General features: G+C 36.6%; 1 long non-coding RNA gene across 5 annotated transcripts in view; it reads left to right on the forward strand.

The window, feature by feature from the left end:
• Positions 1-23,416, forward strand: part of LOC148051406 (uncharacterized) — a 291,091-nt gene that overhangs the window by 121,838 nt on the left and 145,837 nt on the right. The window contains exon 4 of one of the 5 annotated variants that reach the window (XR_015699860.1): positions 19,491-19,626. The exons of the other annotated variants lie outside the window; for them this stretch is intronic. This is a non-coding gene — a long non-coding RNA (uncharacterized LOC148051406). The remainder of the gene's footprint in view (positions 1-19,490; positions 19,627-23,416) is intronic. 5 annotated transcript variants of the gene reach the window in all.

A 23,416-nucleotide genomic window follows, 5' to 3' on the forward strand; every position in this document is an offset into this window, starting at 1 on the left:
AATTAATTACTGGACAGTGTTTGACATGAGGTCTCATTTTCATATTGCATAATTATACAGATATGAAATATGAATAGCAGCTATTCAAACTGGCTCAAAATAGCCCAATTCTCCCTTGTAGGAGAAATGTTAAGTAATAAATATGTATATTTTAAGCCTAATTTTTATGATCCTATCTTGGTTACATTTCCATTTTGCTGGAATGTACTTCTGAAGGCTTCTGATATGAGACACATATCGATATCATGAGGATATCAAGTAGCATAAAACAGGTTCCCTAATAATTCAAAAATAAAGCAGAAATTACATATTAAATGTTTTGATTTATTGAATCAAACACAATTCTGCTAGAGCCAGAACTCAATTTCTTACCAGCATGATACAACACTTACTGAGAGATTTACTTGAAAATTACTTTGGGTGCACAAATTTTCATAACTAGACTGTTATTGAAATGGAACTCTTTGCATGAGAAAATACATGTGTTAAATAAAAAAAGCACAGTTCTGTAGATGTGACAACTGAATGCTGACCTGTTGTGTGCCAAATAGAAAAGAGTTTCTTTATATCCCCCCCCCCCCCAAAAAAAAAAAAAAGACGACATTAATTTGGAGACTGTACATTTGTTGAAAAATACAGCTGAAACACCCTGCGCTATGGAAATCTGAGTTAAAACTACAGAGGCATTTTTAAAAATAAATTGACTGAAGAAAAGAATTTCAGAGCAACTGAACAACAATTACATTTTAATTGAAATTAGCTTTAAATATATAGGGAGAATATTAAAGTTGAAAAAATATTTATTTTCAATTTTCAAGCAAAATGAATGATGTCAGAAGTTCCATATTTAATTTTGACTTTTTCAAAGTGAGAGTTTTCATTTCAAAATAATATTTTTCATTTCATTTCAAAAGAACTTGCTTATTTCAGATACATGAATTTAGGAGAAATCTTGGGATTAACAGTGGAATCTAAAACCCTATAATTTTAATTATCAATGATGACAGCATTTCAGTATTCTAACAATAATAAGGTAGAAGATATTTTCATGTCAGAAAAGTAGTACTGGTAAGAAGAGCCAAGTCTCACCATTTCTTGTTCTCTCAGTTACATACATTACATTTTTCCTCAAGTCATGGAAATTATTTACAGGCTGACAAAAACACCAAGCCTACAATATTCCTGAATAAAGAATGTAAAACTACAGTGATAATGATACAATCATGTCTTACTGTTCACAAATATTTTAATCTCTTCTTCAAATCTCAATAATTACAGACAGAATATAGTTTCTTGGAAAAATCCTAGTCATCTACAAAGAAAGAGGTAAAAAACATTTATACTGCAAATATAATAACTTATAACAAAATTTACTCCATCCTTTTACTCTGAACATAGTAATTACACACAAAAATACTGTCAGAAATACCTGTCTACAAATTTCTTTGAGAGTATTGGTCCAGCTTACGTAACTGGACAATATTTCATGTGAACACATTAAATAGAAACAAAGACTTGAAATTAATTTATGCTGTTTTGGGTAAAATAGCAAAACCCAATCCCAAATTCCCATTCTGGTTAACAGTGTTTGGATTAGTTGCATTTAAACTACTTTGCAAATCCTATACAACAATTTTTTTTTTCAATTAGAAAACTAAACCTGAACAGAAAGAATGTGTTAAACAAATAACAAAGTCATTTAAAAATCTGTAAGGGACATCCTTGGGTTTCTCCTGTAATCACAAATGTTAGGCAAAGTGAAGAGTTTAGTAGCCTTTGGAAGCTATCTTAGAGTATCATGTATGGACCTCAGAGGGACACTAACTCATTCCACATACTTTTACCTTTCCTTCTGGCATGCTTATTTCTGACAAGCCAGGAGGTGAAATATCCCTTGAATGATTAATTTCCTGAGTGATTGTGGATTAATTTTATCTGAGTGCCAGATCCTAGGCTAATAGAGTTTCTTTAAATCATCCAGTCTTTCCTTAAGTGGATGTCATCTGTCATCATTCATTAAGCCAATATGGAATCATGATTTCTCTGATTAGCTACTTGGATTGACATATTCACAGCTAAATGAAACAGAAGAAATTCACTGTGTTGTAGTGACTAAAGGTACTTATTGTAAAGTTCAGCAACACTGAGACTGGCAGCAGTGCTACTATTATGTCTATATCACAACCCAGGTGGGTAATTGCAAAAATAAGATTTAAACACGATGACCCAAAGATGCAGCACCCAGTGTCTGTGTTGTTCTTAACATATTTTCTAGATGTACTGTATAACACAGGATGTCCTATACTTCAGTCTGAAACCCATGACTAAAATCATGAGAGTTATTATTTTTCCTCATATTTCATATTTTTTTTTTAAATGGGGCAAAGGATTTGACAATGAAATAAAGGATATGATGCCTACTTCCCCTTCTGTCTTTCCTTCCATGACTCTGCCTAACTTTCACCAGTCCTATTACACCTGGATCCTAGAAAGGAACTTCAGCAAATTTTGTCTGACTGCTGTTGCTCACATGTCACCGCTGTAAAGGAATAGGAAAGAGCTGAGGTTACATGGAGTGTGGCAAGAAAGTCCTCCCTTGTGTGAACTTTGTTATTCATGATTCAGCCAGGTTTCCTCTCTGGAGGTCCCACCTGGGTGGCAAAACAGCCAGCATTAAGGTGTTCCCGTCATTAGGTAATATGACTGGACAGAAATTTGCCATGAACCCCAGCCTCGGAGCCCTCTGTCACAGTAGCTATGTTGACTTTGCTGTGACAGTACTTTATTTTTATTGATTACACCTGTGATGAATTTGGCATGTCCAGTTTAAATGTGATGTTTGAGTACTTTTTTGAAAACTCAAGTATGCAGTTTACTTTTTGAGATCATTATTTCAGATAGCTCTGGGCAGCAGGAGATAAACAAAACCAATTTCTACCTGTCAGGAAACACATTGTGTGTCCTCTCTGCAGTGGTCAGTTTTGCTTGCACTGATATGTTGGGTATTTTAGAGCCAAACATCGCATCCAGTTTTCAGTTTTTCTGCCATAACCTGAGTTTCTCCTATGTGACACACAGCGCTCTGCTCAGCTATTCTCTTTCTGTTAACTTTTGAGAAGGAGAAAATTAATTTTGAAATATTTTGGTGGTTGTCAAAAGAAATAACCTTCAATGTAAAAGATAAACAGAGTAGTTCAACAGACTTGCTTTGAATAGCAGCATCCCCCTCTTGATGGGGTACCGTTGAATTCATTATGAATGAATGTAGGGTAAATCATTAACTGATACAGACCTAGACCTAGACTAAAACTGAGAATCATGTAAAATGTTTTCTTCCTTGTGTTACCGCTTTCCATTTGATCTTTTGGGGACAGCTGTCTGGGCTGATTTGGGATCTTTCTTCTACAGCTCATGCTTTGTGTCCTGATCTGTGGGATTTTTCTACATTTCTTGTGTTGTCTGTCATGAGCTGATCTTCAAGTAACCTCTTACACTACTGTGCACTTGTCCTTTCTCTCTTTCACATCAAAAATTACCTCTATTTATCTCAAAGTGTACACACCCCCTTGGGTTGCAGATACTTTTTTTTAAACCTGCCTTTGTGGTCTGTTGTTTTATGCTATTTCAAGAACTTCTGGGTTTTTGTGACGTAGGAAATACTGTTTCTTTTAGCTCCCATGAACTTAATTTTGGTATCAATCATCTGTTTTAAGAATAAATAAGTAATAAGTTTTAAGTAAGTATTACAGCTAAGCCTTCATTATCCTTCACCTGACACATACCTGTTGGAGATCTTGTCAGCAGCGACAAGCCTGATACAGTAGGTTCTGGAAGTAGGTAACTAGAGCCTCACTTTTTCTATGAGGATCTCTGTCTTCGTTCCGAAAAATATACACCTAGAAAAATTTCTCATGTTTTGCATATACACAGAAAAATAAGATGACAAAACAAGAGAGAAAAATATATGTGTAAGTTTAAATAGTTATACATAAAGCTGTAAATACGTTTGAGATCTAAACAGAATTTGCCAAAAGTAAAGATATTGATGTACTACATTTTGTAAGTTTAAAATGAGAGCGTTTCTGTCTCATGAGAGCATAATTTCATTGAACTTTCCGAGGCTTGGTTTTGGCTGTCATATGAAATCTTGGCTGGGGTAGATATAAGAAATTTTTCTTTCAATGAGACAATATTTCCTTTTTCCAACACTTCTACAAAGCCATTGTAAATTTCCATAGCTACAAAATGTTTTGTGCCAGAATATTAGATAGTGTAAATCAGCATGAGTTCTATGATAGCAATGGAACTAGACTGATTTATACAAGCTGAGGATCTTGTCCCAGATCTTCAAATGGCAAAATACATTTGCACTACTCAGTTATGATATGCATTTCACTTCTATGAAATAAAGGCAGAGACTACCGTGCACAGATGTTTTTGAACTATATTTTTCACTAGTTGGTTTTGTCAGGTACTTAATTGAAAACTTCAAAACAATTTCTCATCATCTTTGAGCACAGCCCTGCTAAACATACATTTGAGTAAGTGAGACTTTCCATTTAATTTGATGCAAAACTTTGTTTGAATTTCCCAGAAGAAAAATAATTTCCTATTTCTTTTGGTGAGCCACTAAAGTTTTGAAAATTTTTAAATATTGGAGTTTTGGTATGTATACATACAGAACTGTGGACTGGTAATTAAAAAAAATAATGCAAACAATGTTATATTAATAATAAAGTTGTTCTTAAAGTGTTTGTCAACATACTTCAGATTCTTCAGAAATATTGATAATGAATAGGTCAGCATTTCAAAGCCTACCAGTGATTTTGAGAATGCTAACCCATACCTTTTAAAGAAACATGAAGTGAAATTCTCAATCCATTAAAATGAATCATGCAACTACAATAATTGCAACTTGATCCCGGATTTATTTTTACACTTTAAATTACCTTTGACATTTTTCTGAATTTTGAAGTGTTCAAAGTGAAGGAAAAATAATACCAGTACTCATTTTTCAAAGTTTGGACTGTATAAAATATTAATATGAAAGGCATACAACATGTTCACACTGGAAAACAGTAAAAAATTATAGAAGCTTGCAACTGTTCAAAAATTATTGAATACGTAGACGGTCCATTTGAATTGCATTCTGAAGCCATTCTTATTTAACATAACTTAGATCATTGCTGTCAAAAATGATCTAAAGTTTATTATGTTTTTTAAAAAATTGCATTCTTTTAATAAGCTTTTGTGATTATGTGTATATGTTCATAGATTTATCTTTTGGTGTTTGTTAATAATTTGGAAAGATAGTAGTAATTGGTAACAAAAATAGAAAGCCAAGAACCAGATTTTGCCTTTAATTTTTTCTTACTTTTGCATTTCATGAAACATTCTTTATTGACATTTAAAACTACTTAAAAATCAAGACACAGAAGAAAGACCAGGTGAAAACAGCAGTTTTTTTTCAATACGGAGAGCAGAGTGCATTTAAACCAGGCCTGCTCAAGCATGAGGACTGCTACATGGTACGGTAGAGTTCTGTGCTATGTGACCTGAATTGCTGTTTCTTCTGGTTCCAGCAGCAAGTGGCCCAGCAATGTCAGTTTTGCAGGCTGCATCACCCTGCTTGCTTTGCTAAAAGACTGAGGCAGGATGCCTTGCTAAAGCAGGTGTACTACTCCCAGTACACATGGTGCCTTCCTCAAAAACTGGCCTGGGTACCAATTTGTGGCATGATTTTATGCTCTTTCGACACACTCTTGAGTGCTCTGTAGAGAAAATATATCTAGTCCCAGTTCTTCATTTTGGTTCAATTCCTTCTTAGGGAAAGCTTTGAGATATTTATAGATTATATGTCATCACAGCTGACTTACCTATCAATCTTTTCCTATACTGGGGTCTTTTCCACCCCTCTCTACTTCAATCAAATGGAGATACAGAATGGAGGAATAGATTCTGTGTTTTTATTTACTTTAAATAGGAAGGTCTTATCTTAGTGTTGAAATTAAAGTAATTAACCAAAATAATTTCTAACTTTAAAACAATTTAAAAAAAAGTCTTTGACATCATAGGAATATGTTTTAAACCGAATATAGAACTGAAATTCTAAAATTGTAGAACATATGTACCAGTCTGTATGTTTGGTACACATGCATTTGGTATAAACTCTCTCTCTCTGTATACAAATATATTTGCCCAAATTAATTCTGTAAAATTTTATTGCTGTTCTTGATTCCATGGTATGTCAGGCAGACATTTATACGGAGATACTGAGATAAAAACAGTTATCTAGTTATGATTTTGTATTTAAATATAGATTCTAATGCGTAATCAGATTAATGTAAATTTTCTTACATATTACTAATTAAAAAGAAGATAAGTACAGATATTCCAAGTCTAATTTTGTCCTACATTTGATACAGTTAGTGAAAAGAAAGAATGTTTTATACCTACAGATGTTTTTATCATTTTGATCAGGTAGGATTGTTTCTATGATAACCCCTATCTTCTGTATTTTTACAGTTTAAAACAAAACCTTAGTGAAACTATTTGTGTGCCTTTTGCCCTCACATGAAGTAGATATATCCATTAAACCGCTGTCCTTCTTCATCCTTTCTCCGCCTCACTTTTCACCACCCTCACAACATACAGTCCAGCAAAGCACTCAAGTGCCTTTGAATGGTGGAAAACCTATGAATAATGAGAGTAGTTGGAAGATGACTGTTTACATAAAGTTAGCATCATGAATGTGTGTGTGCATGGTCAGGACTGGATCTTCCTAATCTTTACACGTGCTCTTATAGGCTTACAGACTCAGTGCTGTCTGGTAAAATAATAACACAAAAATTCAATGGGCTTCATGAAAAAAGTTTTATTAAGAGGAGGAACAGACACATCTATGTTTAAAGACAGTCTTAAATAGACTGAAATATTAAGAGTACTTAACATGCTGAGTGTATAAATACTTTTTAAGATCACCTACGTTACCTTGTCAGTATAGTATACTTCAGAAGTTTCATCTATTTCAGTCACAAACAGCAGTCATAGCTTATAGCATAAAGAAATAAACAGGGACTTTAGTTAGAATAGTTGATTTTACAGGCTATTGCAGAAGCTCCTGTTAGAGCTGTTATAGCCAAGGATATGTCAGCATTTCCATTTCCAAGGGTTTATAACCACACTGTAAAAATGAGCTTTAGGCTAAAACTTGCCAGATAAAGTCTCAGATCAGAACCAAATTGTTTTAAAGAACACATTTTCATAGCTATATTTTCTCTTCTGTATTAAAATGGAATGTTTTAGTTTAGTTGCTGTAATGAGTTCCACATTTGATGTTTTGTTAACAACAACAGTTCTGAGCTGCTACCTAGAGTCCTGTCCTCAATGTGTCAGTGGGAGCACATCATAATGAAAGAGGCTGGAAATTTTTTCACAGTTTCCTAAGGAGGAGCACAACAGATATGGCATATTTTTTTCCTGCTCCTGAGTCTGTGGAGGCTGAACAGCCTCAGGTTTAACCCAAAAGACGTAGTGCAAGTCAGAATACTCATATTGGAAGCACAGAGACAGCTGAGCTGGGTCTTCTTAGTCACAGGAATTACTCCCTCAGCTGATGCATTTTGTGACTGAATCTATACAACTTCTGAATTTAAGACATTGGTTTTGGTTTGTTTTTTTTGTTTTGTTTTGTTTTGTTTTGTTTTTTAATTGCAACAATCTGGCTTTAGTCATCCCAAGCTCAGTGCAAAATATACCCCACTCCATTATATCCTTGGCCACATTCTACACAGATTTTCCCTAAAGCAATAGCCATTTTTTCTTCTGTATTATTACCTCTTGAAGGCATGCTGGATAGAGACCAAGTGGTCTCCAGGTAAACAAACATGTTTTAGGTTACCTCTACAAGTCTTCACTGGATATTTCCAATATCTTTTTGAGAACATGGCAATTCCTTGTTTTTGAAGGACAGGAATTAAATGGCTAGCATATTAATAATCTGCTATTTGTGGATATCTTTATATATGCCTATGAAGTTGTCCCTAGAGAGAGAGAAAACAGACCAAAGTCACTGTACAGGCACATATTTTTATATTAGCATTATGAAAGTCATGCTCTCATTAGCACTGTTGTAGTCTGCACAAAATGGGAGAATAGCCTAATATGTCAAGGTGAAAGAACTATAAAATAAATCTTATGGTGGAATGGATAGCTATTATTTTCTGTCTTATAAATAGTATGCATTTATAGAATTGTCTAGATTTGCAATCATGTAATGGACCGAATACACTATTATGTTGTAATGAACAACTGGAAAAAGTAAGTGTGCTAACACAGAGAAGGATGTTTCTTTCAGTTCTTTTATACAAATGGAAGCAACAAATGCTTTTTGGAATTGCTTGACACATTTACATCTTCTATGTGTCTTCCTGATGGGTTCATTTGTCAAGGATAGCATACAGATTGCCCATCTAAGCATTAACAGAGCTAATTTTACATTGCATCCAAAGCTGTGTGAGAGTAAATCATTATAATATACCTGAAAATCCTGGCATAAGGATACATGTCTAATAGTTCAGTTTATTCAATAGTACATATTATAGAGTCATTCAGACAGTGGCTTCTAAAGCATTACTCAAAAAAATCTTATATTCCCTGGTAATGGTACAGTGCTCTACCTGCAAGTGGTTGTCTGTCATTCTCCATATGGCCCTGAAGAGCCTAGTACACCATCTTTTACTGCATACCATTGTCCCCTTTCTGTGATGTGGAAAATGAGGATCAAATATGGTGGATTTCAATGGTCTTGCTATAAATGGTTGCTAGAGGTACAGGGGAGAATAGAGCCTTGGATATGTTATTCAAAGGCATGGATAAAATATTTTATGTATACAAACAATACACATGTATGTCCATACAAGGTTTTTCTATACTAACAATCACAGTATCGTACACTGGACTCCAACAGAAACTACTTTTTGGTAATTTTCCCTGTATTTATTAAAAGTATCTTTGTAGGTGTGTACACACTGTAGGTATGTAAGGCTGGTTTTGCATGATCAAGGTGTATTGCAATGTCTGAGGCAGAAACTATTCCAGATGGTCTATAATAAATGGTGAAAACCAAAGCTGGCATACAAGAGTTGTGCTGTGTTGTGGTGATCGTATCCTTTTTTGATAGTGCCATAATGCTTTCAAAGTACAGGGAATCATAACTCTGTATCCTTTCCAACTAACTTTTAACCAATGCAGATCTAGCAGCCCCACAGATGTAGCAGCATGTTCTTTGCTTTACACAGCTGTTTCTGAGTGCTGAAAAGGTCCCAGTATGGACAGGGTAAACAGGCTGTGGAGTCTTGTGTGTGGTTTATATTTTTCCATTATGTTGTTGTTTTCCTGGGTTGAAAACTCACAAAGAACTAAGTCTGAATTCACTGTCTAACTTTCAATGATGTGTGACACTCTTGAAGACTTTCTGCAAATAACTCCTGAAAGTAATGAAGCATGTGGCAGAGCAAGCCATAGATTCTGAGATGCTCGCAAGAGCTTGCAGGAGTTCTGGGACAGAGAGCACAGCAACCAATAAAAATCAATATTTTCAATAGACAGAGAGTTAGTATAAATGCTAATGGTATAATATAGCTATATCATATAATGTATACAATGCAGAAAATCTCTATATTGATATTAATGTTGTGAAGGCGAACTTCTTGTGCACAGATACTAAAAAAAGTTGAAATGTCACTAAATATTTTCATTTAATGAAAAAATATAATTCCTATAAAAAACTATTTAGTTTCTTTCATAAGTGCCTTACTTTTGAGTTTGTATTTCTTAATATTATATGGTATAGAAAAAATGTAGTAAGAATGTAGTAAAAAGTATGTGGAATAGCAGACGACAGCTTCTGCGTTGATGAATTTGCTGGATGTATCACAGCCCAGAGAACAGTGAGGCTTGAAAAATGCATGCACTCATGAAAGACAAAAGTTAATAATGTCCTTCCTTACATTTAACCATAATAATTTCCTTTTAAAAATCAGTAATATTATGGGAGGATCTATGTATATTACAACAACATCAAAAATCTGTCATAGTACAGATAAGATTTTTTAAGTGATTCACACTGCTGAAAAGCAATTGAACTGGATGTCTTGGATCATAAAATGTTACATAGTAGGTTGCTGGATGGTACTTCACTGCCTATGCTCTATGAACAGTACAGCATGGTTCTTTCTTTGAAGCTATGAGTAATGGATGCGATGATGTTAGGTTTATCATTTTAAAAAGTCTCCAGTCTCACAATCAAGTAGAACTCCTTTATTCTCACTTCATCTGAAAGTTGAATTGTGTATTGTAAAGATAGCTTAACTCACACATGCCAGTCAGAAAGCCTGTGATAGAGACTTTTAATACAGCATTAATGAAGATTCTGTGGCCATCAGAGAATAGGTCTTTAGTGTAAGTTAATTGTCTAGACTCCATAGCTAAAGAAGAGCAAAAGAGACAGACTTTCTCTATCTATGTTAGAAATCTAATGCTAGGTGTGCACCCAAGTAGCCTGTGTGCAGGTTAGACTAACAGACACCTCATTTTACATTTCTGAAACACTTCGGCTAAGGTCTAGACTTTACCTGTGTTTTGCCCATTATTTTTTCCTGCAAGGAAGCAGACTGATTCCTGCCTTTAATGGGATTTTACAATTCTACCTTCTTTGGAAAATATCATAAAGGCCTTCATGATATGGAATAGGAGCTTCTTCAAGCATGGCTCATATTTCAGACTGAGGAAGTATGCCTCCTACAACGTTTTTGCACATGTGTTCAGTGGTGGCTAATCTCAACAAGGACCCTGTATGCTCGGTCATGTACTAAGTAGAATTCCAGCTGGCTGAATAAGTTGTTGAAAGGCAAGTTTGTATTTTGTAGCTAGATACACAGAAGTGCGAAAAGCCCCCTTTATCTATATTTGTAGTGTCAGCCTGGGAGGGTATAACAAAGGTCTAAGGATATTTTGTATGCAGCATCGTCTTCAGAATTTGGAAGCTGAACAAGCAATAGAGAAGCAGCACAAAGGTTAATAATGTGCTATGAATACGTGAAAGGAACTGCAGAAGTAGCGGCTCAGCAGTTGAACTCTACCCTCATGGCCTTTGCAAAAGGTGAAAGGTTTCCCGGGACAGAGTAGTCCCAGATAGGGACAGATATTTTCCAGACTGTGTACCAGAATTCCATCTGTTACACAGAAATAAAGAATACAGTGTGTCCAATTCAGCACCTAAAGTGAGAAATTGGAATGATTTAAAAATATTTTGTCATATAGCCTCATAACTCTGATATTTCTCTTGCATATCCTGCATTTGCCTTAAGTAGAGAGAGACCCCAAATGGAAAGATTGCTTAAGATGGACCAAATTCAGCCATCAAAGGCTTTGTCATAACCCTGCACTGTCCTTTCATTCCCTAGTATATCCTTATTCTTTACAGTGTAAAGGTTGTGGCAGTATATACATTTCCTGTGGAGGGAGAATTAACCTACAGGCTCTTCTGCATCTTTAAAGTGTCAATATAATCCCGAGGAACAAGCTCAAAAATCAAGTTTATTATGACTACCTTAAGACACTTGGCCTTTCACAATAAGAAAACTCAGTGCTTGTATCTGATAGTGTTTCTTTTCCTGCAGCTTTGTTTCATTCCGCATTCCTCGTTTTACAGAAACTCTAATGAGGTGTCATCAGGGAGATGGACCAGTTAATGTAAAACTGCACCACTTACAATATTTTCTAACTTACCTGGCTTTAAAAGGCTTGTCTTTTCAACCAGAGACTTCGTAAGTAGTTACATTGGGCCACAAATTTTATTTTCATATTCCACAAGTTTATACTAGGGACTCTGAAACTCTTGCAATAAATGTAATTAGACAGCTAATGGTATTTCAGCTCATAGAAATATAAATTTACATGTTTCTGCCTGAACTACATTCGACAAACATTTTGCACAAAAGCAAGTTTAACAGGATACCTTTGAAATTTCTGAGTTGAATGAAAATTGAATGCATCATTATTTATTTCACTTCAAATTAACATAAAGCAGATAGATCAGATCAGATCAAAACTGACCGTTTAGTCTAATATATTATCAACAACAGTGGTAAATACTGAATCTGAATCTTTACTGAAAGTAAGTGAGCAGAATCAGAGTAGTGATTTGAGGCTTTCAGGAGGCAAAGCTTCTCAAAATGGTCTCCCTGAATCTCTAATCATGTTTCAGAAGCTCGCCAAGGCAGAGGCAGCATCTTTTCATTTAGTAGTACTTCATAGGCTAGTTAATAGAAGAAAAATCTGACATCTGGTATCTACAGATGTCTTGCAGGGAGGAGTTCCAGAGCTTATGTACATGATATATGAAAAAGTACCTATTTTTGATTTTTCAAGCCTGCCAATTGCTGATTTTGCTGTAAGAGACAGTGAACAAGCTTTACCTATTCATCATGCCAATGCTATTCATGTCCCTCCCCTCGGTTGTTTCCAACACTGAAAAGTCCTACATTTCAGTTGCTTTTTGCATGGAGTTCTCTCCCTACTTTGAATCACCCTTGCTTTTCTCCAAATTTTTCCAGTTTTCTTGAACAGCACAAGGTGTGAATGCACAATGGCAGACTGCAGTTTGTTTTCCATTCCTTTCCTAATAATACCTGGCATCCTATTTCCTTTATTGGCTGCTTCTGAGCAGTTGCCTAATGTTTTCACAGAATCGCCTATTACAACCCCAAGTTTTCATTTCCCAGTAGGTCATATCACAGCACTGTATATATAAAGCTAGGATTGTTTTAACTTATGTGCATTACTGTGTGTTTATTTGTATTGTATTTCGTCTGACATTTTGTTATCCCATCAGTCAGTGTTGTAAGGACTTCCTTCAGTAATCCACAGTTGGCTTTTGTGAATTCTCTCACATTGTCATGCACCCGTCTCACCTCTGTCCAGAGTATATCACACAGCCCAAGTCCTCTTACAAATCATGTCCAGGGGCAGTCTATCCCCAAAATGAAAGTAGAAAATATTTCCCACTGTCTTTTTTTCACTTTCAGCTGGTTCTTTAACAGTTGAAGACACTGCCATGTAAAGTCTTTAAAATTTTAATTATCCTGAAACCAAATGTTTTCCTTGACCAAAGTGAAGTTAATTCATTTTAGGTTGAAGCAATATTGTATGTTAAAGAGTTTAATAGAGTTACAGAGCCTTTCTAAATGAACATTTTTTTGGGGGTGTTTCAATATTTTATGCTATGTTTGAATTTCTGCCTCCATCAGCTTTTTAGTATAACAAAATCAACTTTGTTCTGCAGGTAAATTTTGGAAATTTTCCAGCATTCACTAGGAGTAGTGCATGAGGGCACAGTTCATTGTCATACAGACATAAAACATACACTGTTTTTTTACAGACTGTCGTAGTTCAAACTGCAACAGTCAAGTTTGCTACTTCAGGCAAAACTCCTTGGACAGACAGACAAACCCACCTAGATATACACAGAAGTAGAAGTAACATTCAGGTATTCGCACTTCTTTGTTTCATTCATTATTTGTTTCATTCTCGTTCCATCATATGCTATCACTCCAATGGTACTTCTTAGAATAATATAGGTCCCTCTCCTTTTCTAAACTTCCTTAACTAGATCTGGTAATTTTACCAACAGACTACTTGCCTACTTGATAAAAAAGGAAAAAAAAGAACAGTTTTAATAAGAAATACAACAGATAATAGCAGATGGATAGAGTTAAAAAAAAAAAAAAAGCCCATTTGTATACTACAGGTAGACACCAGGAAAAAAATTTTCATCCATTTCAAATGGCAATACAGCAGCAGAACAACTTCTGGAAATACTATTAGTTTATCACACCTTAAAACTCTTTTAAAGACTTTTGTGATAAAGGTTTGTCCTCTGTGTTCTATATAGTTTCAAGATGGAAGGTAATACAGGTTAAATACTGGAAACATCAAGATTTTTGCAAAGGTAAACAAAATTGTAGAACCTTCAGGGTAGCTTGTTGCAAGATACCATTTGAGACTTGATACAGTTGAACTGAAATCTGGATAGGGCTTCAAATTATTATTTTTTGATGTCATGAAACACTGAGAAAGGGGGAAAAAAGTCTTCATTAGGCCTAGCTCACAAAGTAATGAAAAGATTTCCATTGATTTACATAGAAAATGAATCAGGCAACTAGTCAGAGCCTGCATATATTTCAGCTTTATTTTTCAGACATCTTGCATTTTTTCCTAGGATACATGTTAACTTCTTGTTAAAATAATTCCATTGACATCTAACAGAAGAACTAGGGGGACAACAGCATCCTGCGAGTCAGTAGATTTCTGATAACGGATCTTTAAACAATACCTTGTTTGAGCAAAAATGCTGTTAAACTTGTGAGCATTATGACAGATTTAGTGGTAGAAAAGGGTGGAATTAACCATCATTGGTGTCAAGCTTGTACGAAATGGCTTAAAAATCAAGACTTCTGATACTTTGTGTGATTTCAAGTGTGGTAGCCTGACTTGCTTAAGCTAAGCTAAGCTAAGCTAAACAGGTTCTCAAAGTTAAATGTGTGCGTACTGATCTTTACCAGGGTTATGAAGTCCACTGTTCTTACATTTAGGCATATGTCTACTCAATCAGCTGAATATGAGTGCCTATTGACATTAAAGGTGCAAGGTTAACTTTATGTAATAATGTGGACTTAAAATTCAGCTAATGTTGTTTTTTTTTTTTAAACTAGCATAATTATGTAGGAAGTTTGATTTGACTATTTTCACTTGGAAAATTATTTTAAACTATTTTTAAAAAAGAAAGATGAAGTGTCAAAGCTAACAGGACACTGTACACACAAGAAAGAAAATGCCTAAACAGAATAACAGACTGATTACACATGTGAATATGTATAACTCTATACACATCTTTATTCCTACCTTTGATAAATAACTCATATGGAAGACAAAGGGTATAATTGCCTTCTGTATTTACAAAAAGATATTTTCTGGATAGTCACAAAACTAGTATACACATCCAAAATTCTGTAATTCATATGTACACATCCCAGATTTACCAGCATACATTTCCTAGCTTGTGGTTGTTGCCTTGTGGCTTTCAACTTTTACTCACAGCCACAATTTTCTGTTGACCAATCTCATATTTTAAGAGCACCACTGCTTTCCCAGCAATTCATTCATGGGATCATGTTTGTTCATAGGAACACTTAAATACAAGCTTTACAGCCATTTCTTCAGTGAGCACTATTTATGGAAGCTATAGTTATTTTCCGAGCAGATATTCCTCCTTTACTTAATCAACAATAACATTTTATCCATGGGATAAAGGAATGAATTCACTCAAGGGATGAATTTTTCTATATGGCCAGTCCAGTTCTACAATGACATTTGCAAACCTCAGTTTTCTCATAAGATTGTGGTAAAGTTATAACCTTCCTAACGTAACTCTGCTTACAATGTGTATGTTATATACAGAACAGTCATGTGTAGGTTGAGCACACAAAAGGACTGTTAACAGGACTGGCAGGTGGTGAAAAAGTAACAATGAGCCAAAAGGGTTGATTTAGAAGAATAAACTAAACAATGTAATTTTCAATGGCACTGTGCAAGTGAGGTGATATAAAATACAGAATCAGAGGGTCAGTGTTGGTGGTGTGTTCAGGCGCTGTTGAGCTGAAGTGGCTCTGGAAGAGGGGTATAAGGACAAATTATTGGTGCAACGTAATACTGTGGTTTATGGTCATCATTTAAAATTTTACGTTTATTTCTAAATTGGTGTCCTGGTTTTGAAGCTTTGGTGTTATTGCGCAGTGCATGTGCTAATAATACATTATTGAGAATTGCTAAGACATAACACACAGACTTGATTTATTCTTACAGTGAAGCTAGGGAAGCTGATGTAATTGCAAGTAACGTCTGTAGCCTTGTTTGAAGCACAGGTACTGACATTTTGCCCCCTTTTTTTTTCTGTCTTAAAATTGAAATAATCTCCAACGGTCTACTTTTCCTCTCCTCAAAGTGATTAACAGCCAACAAAATACTGTGGGAGCAAGGACTTTTTGCCAAGGATTTAGAGCATAAAGCTACAATCACACACAAAGATTTTCCCCTGGTCATGGTTTAACCCCAGCTGCCAACTAAGCCCCACGCAGCCGCTCGCTCACTCCCCCCTGGTGGGATGGGGAAGAGAATCAGAAGGGTAAGAGTGAGAAAACTCGTGGGTTGAGATAAAGACAGTTTAATAGATAAAACAAAAGCTGCACACGCAAGCAAAGCAAAGCAAGGAATTCATTCACTGCTTCCCATCGGCAGGCAGGTGTTCAGCTGTCTCCAGGAAAGCAGGGCTCCATCACGCGTAACAGCTACTTGGGAAGACAAATGCCATCACTCCGAACATCCCCTCCTTCCTTCTTCTTCCCTCAGCTTTATATGCTGAGCATGACGTCATATGGTATGGAATAGCCCTTTGGTCAATTGGAGTCAGCTGTCCCAGCTGTGTCCCCTTCCCAACTTCTTGTGCACCCCCAACCTGCTCATTGGTGGGGTGGTGTGAGGAGCAGAAAAGGCCTTGACTCTGTGTGAGCACTGCTCAGCAATAATGAAAACATCCCTGTGTTATCAACACTGTTTTCAGGACAAATCCAAAACATAGTCCCATACAAGCTGCTGTGGAAAAAATTAACTGAATCCCAGTTAAAACCAGCACACCCCTTTACAATGTTATACGTTTCCATTAAAACAAAAGGTTACCCAAATAGATAGAGAAATAGAGATGAATGATACAGGGCTACCTCTTTTGTCTTTTAAAAACTTCACATATTTGCAGAAACTCCAACAGTAGCACAAGAACTCTTACAATCAACATGGGATCATTCTTTTTGTACACTTCCTAATGTTGTATCTAAGTAAGGTGAAGAAATTCAACAAGGCTGAATCAGTTCCTACATCCCATACTATTTTTTTCTACTTAGGAGAAATCAGTGTCACAGTTCCTGAAACTCTGCAGCTTTTTTTTTCCTATAAATTCTCTAAAGGTGATTGATATCAGCTCAAGACATAACTACTCAGTAAATAATAAATTATTCAATTTATTGTCAGCTAGTTCACTAATAATAATGCTCGTTCACTTTGTACATATTATGAGGGCATACTCACTTAGATATAGGAAGTGCAATGTAGTTCCTTGTGCCAGGCAGTGGAATTAGGGGTGGGAATAAACATGCTATAGTCTGTGGCACATCCTTTACTGTTGGTCAAAGGTGCATTATAGTTGGACAGAAGGGTAGAAGTTGAGACTGCAGCCTGTGACTTTCAGTGCATTAGGATGTGCCACAGTGAGTTCAAGCTATACAACTTATCAAAAAAGTGCGAGTTCTGAGAAAAAAGTGTCCTGCATGGCCCCTTCTTTCCTCAAATCCATTTGCTGTTTGGAAGGGTCGGGAGGAAATAAAACGGGCACCGTGCTTTGAAAATAACAAGAGTGAAATGGATATTATCATAGAATCGTTAAGGTTGGAAAAGACCCTTAAAAGTTCTTCTCAAGGGACTGTGAGAGAGTCAAATTTATCTAGAATACAAAAGCTTTCATTTTCTCTCCCACAGTATAAAAAGAAAAACCACAAGCAAAGATGAACTTGCAGTCTTGTCTCAAAAGGATCGTAGTTCAGTCAGCTGCTGTAGAAACCTCTGTAATGCTTTGGTTTCCTTTAACATTGTGTGTGTCTGGATGAATAAAACCTGAAAGCGGTAGATATGGTTCCACAAATTGTTTCAGTAATGCACAGTTTTTGGCTTGAATAAAATGCAGAGATTGGTATAGACCAGCTTGTCCAAGCATGGTTACTCATGTATTTAAGTAGCATTAAGTTCCAGTAAATTCACTTAGAAGTCTGGCGATCTTGTGTATTTCCTTGTCAGAAATGCATTTTAACATGGGGTTGCCAGTTTAATCTTTGGCCACAAATTTGTTTTAAGATATTGCCAAGGCTATGCAAACATAGGAAATTAGCCTCTTCAGATGAAATTTTTTCAGAGGAAATAATTTCCTCTCTTTAGAGGAAATCTTTTTAAAGGAATCTTTTAGAGGAAATCTTTATAATTTGAGACCAAGCACTTAATTTCTAGGGACTGAATCTTTTGTTTGTGAATTACAATATAGTCGTATTCAGCAGTGGTACCACTAAAGCAATGCAAAATTAAAGAGAGTTTCAAGATCTGATTCTTTTCTATGCAAATTAATGGAAATTGTGCAGATGACTTCTGAAATCTAATTTCAAATAAGATATCTGCCTTACAAAGTTGATAATTTATAACTAATGGCTTGAATAGTACTAACAACACCTGGGGAGACACTGAACTATTCATCTTTAAAAAGAAATATGCATTTCATTCACATCTTGAGCTTCCTCCGTAGAAGCTTTCTTCAGGATCTTCCCATTTACAAGCTCTATTCATAAGTTGTATTTATAATATCAGTGAAGCTGAAAACCGTAAACAAATACTTTAATTTAGTGACAACAGCAATTTAATATTAAATCAAGGCGGTCTTAGATTTTGGTCACCTATTTAAACCTGGGATTGCATGTCAGACATAATTAGGTTTCTAACTGGGCATTCAAATTTGGTTAGTGTATTTGAACATGGAATTAAGATGAAAGATTGTACTGTAATACATATTTTCCCTTTTTCTATAAATCAAATTACTTAGAGACAACTTTGATTTGATATGTAAGCATTTAACAAGAGCTTTAATAATATGTATTTTAAAAAGCTGAAGAAACTTTAGGGTATTTTTACTTACGGTAATGGTAATTTTTCCACTGATTTAGTACTCTCAGAAACAGTGTATTCAGAATAGGTTTTAATGAATAAGAGAAAAGTTACTTTTATTTTTACTTGTGACTCAACCTTACTACTGATATGGATTTCTTTTCCATTTTTCCCAGTTCCTCTGTGAGATCCTTAGAAGAAAATAATTTTTACATCCATCTTAAGAATGACTAGTAGCAAAGGCCAATTATAGAGGTCATGAATTTAAGGCACAAATTAAATCTTCCACTAGTAAAATGGAGAGGTTCATTCCTACTTTTAAAGGTGAAATTTAAATGTTAGCATTATCAAGAGGATAATTTTTCCTTAGAGGATGGAGTATGGCTGTGATGCTGCAGAAAATTTTCCTGTTTATCTCAACACACATACAAACTGCACATAGGAAAGTAATTGCTCTCTGGATGATGGTCGCACCTTCAATAGCAGTCAGAAGAAACTCTGTTTCCCTGAGTTTGGGTCGCAGTTCAATAGTTTCAGCATCTAGTTTATATAGCCCAATTTAGAACTATACGTGTCCCAACAGAGTAAAAATTTGTGCATATTTTCTACTAATAGCTCTCTCTATTTTCTCCGTGACAGAATTTAATATCTTCATTTAAATGCTAATTTTTTTTCAGTTAACTGCAGAAATAACATGCTTGAAGACAAATATAACATTTCAAGTTCTGCTATGAAAAATAATAGCAAAATTCATGCAATCATCCCAATCAGTCAGTAACTTTCCAAGACAGCACCAGGAGAAACATCTTAAAGGTGAGTAGACAGTGAGAAACACCACTGCTGGCTTATTGCAGAAACATCACTGCTGACTTACTGCAGACAGGTTAAAGCTGTTGTTTGTTTTTTTTTTTAACTGTAGTGGATCACGTGAAACAGATTAGAGTATAAACACATCAGCCTGGTGTCTTCACAACAGACCTGTTTTGTTTTCTTAAATTCAGATGTAAATGTTTTTGATCAGTTGTTATCTCACATTCACATGGCCTAAAGTTAATGTACCATGATCCTTCTCTTCTTTGTCTGTGGTTATATTTACAAGATATTTAGAAAGAGATGCTTATTCAACAGTGTCATCAAAGCAGCTGCTTTCCGTGGTTAGGCATGTATCCCAGTTGTAATCAAACCGGTCAAAGAATGTGTTTGCTCTAAGCAATATTCATGGGAACCCTAAATAAACTTTCTGGCCAAGATCTCCTCCCATCATGCACTTCAGATCTGAGAGGACAAGAAGTTCTATGAGCACAAAAAATTTGAAAGACCAAAGAAAAAACAGCAGCTACAGTGTTTGTTACAGAAATGAGATTCATCTGTAATTCACCTCAATTCCCACTCTTTTCCTGAGAAAGATTCTTCAGAGAGGCTGGAGGACCTGTTTGCAGATAGCCATTTGCCTGCGGTCCCTTTCTACTGAAGACACGTATGCCAAAGCACATGGTTCCCAGACAGACACATCATTAGTGGGATGCATTTAAATTCAATGCTAGAAGAACAAATTGTGAGAATCATGATGTAGAAAGAAACAGTGGTTTTGTCATACATGCCTGATGTGCACACATCTCACTGTTTGGCCACAAGGTAAGCAAAACAGGTGGAAGCCATGTTAGAGCCAAAAAAGTACTACGTGAGGATTCACTGGCTTGAAACCTGTCTAGAGAACCCAAATCTCTACACTAGAATCTAGATGTTTAATGGACCTATACAGGCTTTTTTATTGCTGAAATGCAAAGCCTTATCTGGCTTCCAGACCCATCCAGATCCTCATAAATATTTGTTTAAACATCTGAAGGCTAGAAAATGACTGACCAAAAAAAAATATACCTGGAAGGAAGGAATATAAACCTGTGGGATAAAGAACTGGATATGGGTGGCTGGAGAACATAACAAGTCAAACACAGAGGGCGTAGCTTGCAATCCGGAAAGAAACAGGCACTGAAAGCAACAAAATAATGGTAATGTATAACAGGTTTATAGTGAATAGAGTGATTTAGAAGGAAGCAAAGGCTTGCATATGTGATCCCTGATAGCAGCAGAGACAGGGAAGGCTCTGGATTACAAACAGAATAAGAGGAGTAATAAAAAGTCCTAATTGGTGTTTGATTATATGCTAAAGGTCAGGAGATGGTTTCCTGATTAAGTCACTGAATAGAAGATAAGAAGAGCCTGGGTTCAGTGCCCAGCTCTTCCACTGCCACACAAGCTAACCAACGGCAAGTCATTTAATCCACCTGGGTTTCTATGGAATTATCTTTTTTATTCTCCATGTCTATGTGCACTTCAGTTGTTAGGTAGGCAGAACAACTATTGCCTTTTTTTGAGCTACACTTTCATCTGCAAACTGGATTCGATGTAGTCCTGTCAAATCTGGGGCAAGTTAAGATCGTTATCCTGTCTCTAAATTTTATTATTTGGACCCATGTCTGGAAATATTTGGATTTATATGGACAGAAGAAACAATTGAGAATATAAGGACATTGGAAACTAATTTGTTCATGAACTCTGACAAGGAGGAAATGCTATGAAATAGTATATTGAAACAGATATACTACATTTAAATCCACATTCATTAAGAAAGCCATCAGCAATATTATAGGAGTAATATTTTTCCCAGAAAATATAAAAGATATTTTAAAGAAATTTTTGTCATCAGTGTGGTTCATTACTGTCCGAGGACCTTAATCTTTCATTATTCATGGTTAAAACAAAATTAAAATTCGTCCCAGGTCCCCTGTCCAAGGTGACAGCTGTGGGGATTTCTCTACATTAGACAGCACTGATAGTATTGTAAGCTTGAATGAGGCTTTTGAAAATATATAACATATAGTTTGTCAGATTTTTCAGGTGGTGGTTTCTTTTATAACAGCATATATAGTTACTAGTCACTTTGGCTTTGCCAAAGTAAAAACAGTGAAGTCCATAAAGCTGTAGCCACATTTTTATCCCTTACATTATTATGTATATTAGTACTTGAACCCAGCTATCTTATTGGAAAGTAAAGGGAAGTTATGTCTGAAAAAAAGGGATTCAGAATTGCCAAAATGAATGTCTCAATGCTTTTCAAAGTCTCATCTCTCTTTCTCTCATTAATAATCAGTTCTGTGTGGAAGATCTTGGAGCTGCTTGAAGTGAGGTACTGGTGAGACAGGTTCTTTTAAGTGCTATAGATGTAAAAAATGAAATGAAATGAAATGAAATGAAATGAAATGAAATGAAATGAAATGAAGCCCCAGTTGTTGAAGAGGTGGCAGTCACCGACCTGCTCCTCCACCTAAATGCTCACCAGTCTATGGGGCCAGATGGGATCCACTCAAGGATACAGAGGGAGCTGGCAAAGGAGCTGGCCAAGCCACTCTCCATCATTTATCAACAGTCCTGGTCAACCGGGGCAGTCCCAGATGACTGGCAGTTAGCAAATGTGATGCCCTTCTACAAGAAGGGTTGGAAGGAGGATCCGGGGAACTACAGGCCTGTCAGCCTGACCTCGGTGCCAGGGAAGGTCATGGAACAAATCATCTTGAGTGCCATTATGCAGTACGTGTGGGACAACCGGGGGATCAGGCTCAGCCAGCATAGGTTTATGAAAGGGAGGTCCTGCTTCACTAACCTGGTCTCCTATGACAAGGTGACCCGCTTAGTGGATGAGGAAGGCTGTGGATGTTGTCTACTTGGACTTTAGTAAGGCCTTTGACACTGTCTCCCACAGCATTCTCCTGGAGAAGCTGGCTGCTCACAGCTTGGATGGGTGCACTCTGCACTGGGTTAAAAACTGGCTGGACGGCCGAGCCCAGAGAGTGGTGGTGAATGGAGTCAAATCTAGTTGGCGGCCGGTCACGAGTGGTGTTCCCCAGGGCTCAGTGTTGGGGCCGGTCCTGTTCAACATCTTCATTGATGATCTGGATGAGGGGATTGAGTGCACCCTCAGTAAGTTTGCAGATGACACCAAGTTGGGTGGGAGTGTCAATCTGCTGGAGGGTAGGAAGGCCCTGCAGAGGGACCTGGACAGGCTGGATCGATGGGCCAAGGCCAACTGTATGAGGTTCATCAAGGCTAAGTGCTGGGTCCTGCACTTGGGTCACAACAACCCCATGCAACGCTACAGGCTGGGGGAGGAGAGCCTGGAGAGCTGCCTGGCAGAAAAGGACCTGGGGGTGTTTGGTTGATAGCCGCCTGAACATGAGCCAGCAGTGTGCTCAGGTGGTCAAGAGGGCCAATGGCATCCTGGCCTGTATCAGGAATAGTGTGGCCAGCAGGACCAGGGAGGTGATGGTTCCCCTGTACTCGGCACTGGTGAGGCCGCACCTCGAGTACTGTGTTCAGTTTTGGGCCCCTCACTACAAGAAGGACATCAAGGTGCTGGAGCGTGTCCAGAGAAGGGCAAAGGAGTTGGTGAAGGGTCTAGAGCACAAGTCTTCTGAGGAGCAGCTGAGGGAGCTGGGGTTGTTTAGTCTGGAGAAGAGGAGACTGAGGGGAGACCTTATTGCTCTCTACAACTACCTGAAAGGAGGTTCTAGCGAGGTGGGGGTCGGTCTCTTCTCCCAAGTAACAA

The sequence above is a fragment of the Nipponia nippon genome, unplaced genomic scaffold (assembly GCF_047370975.1).
Source record: "Nipponia nippon isolate SJK-2023a ecotype South Korea unplaced genomic scaffold, ASM4737097v1 scaffold_6, whole genome shotgun sequence".
Lineage (NCBI taxonomy): Eukaryota > Metazoa > Chordata > Aves > Pelecaniformes > Threskiornithidae > Nipponia > Nipponia nippon.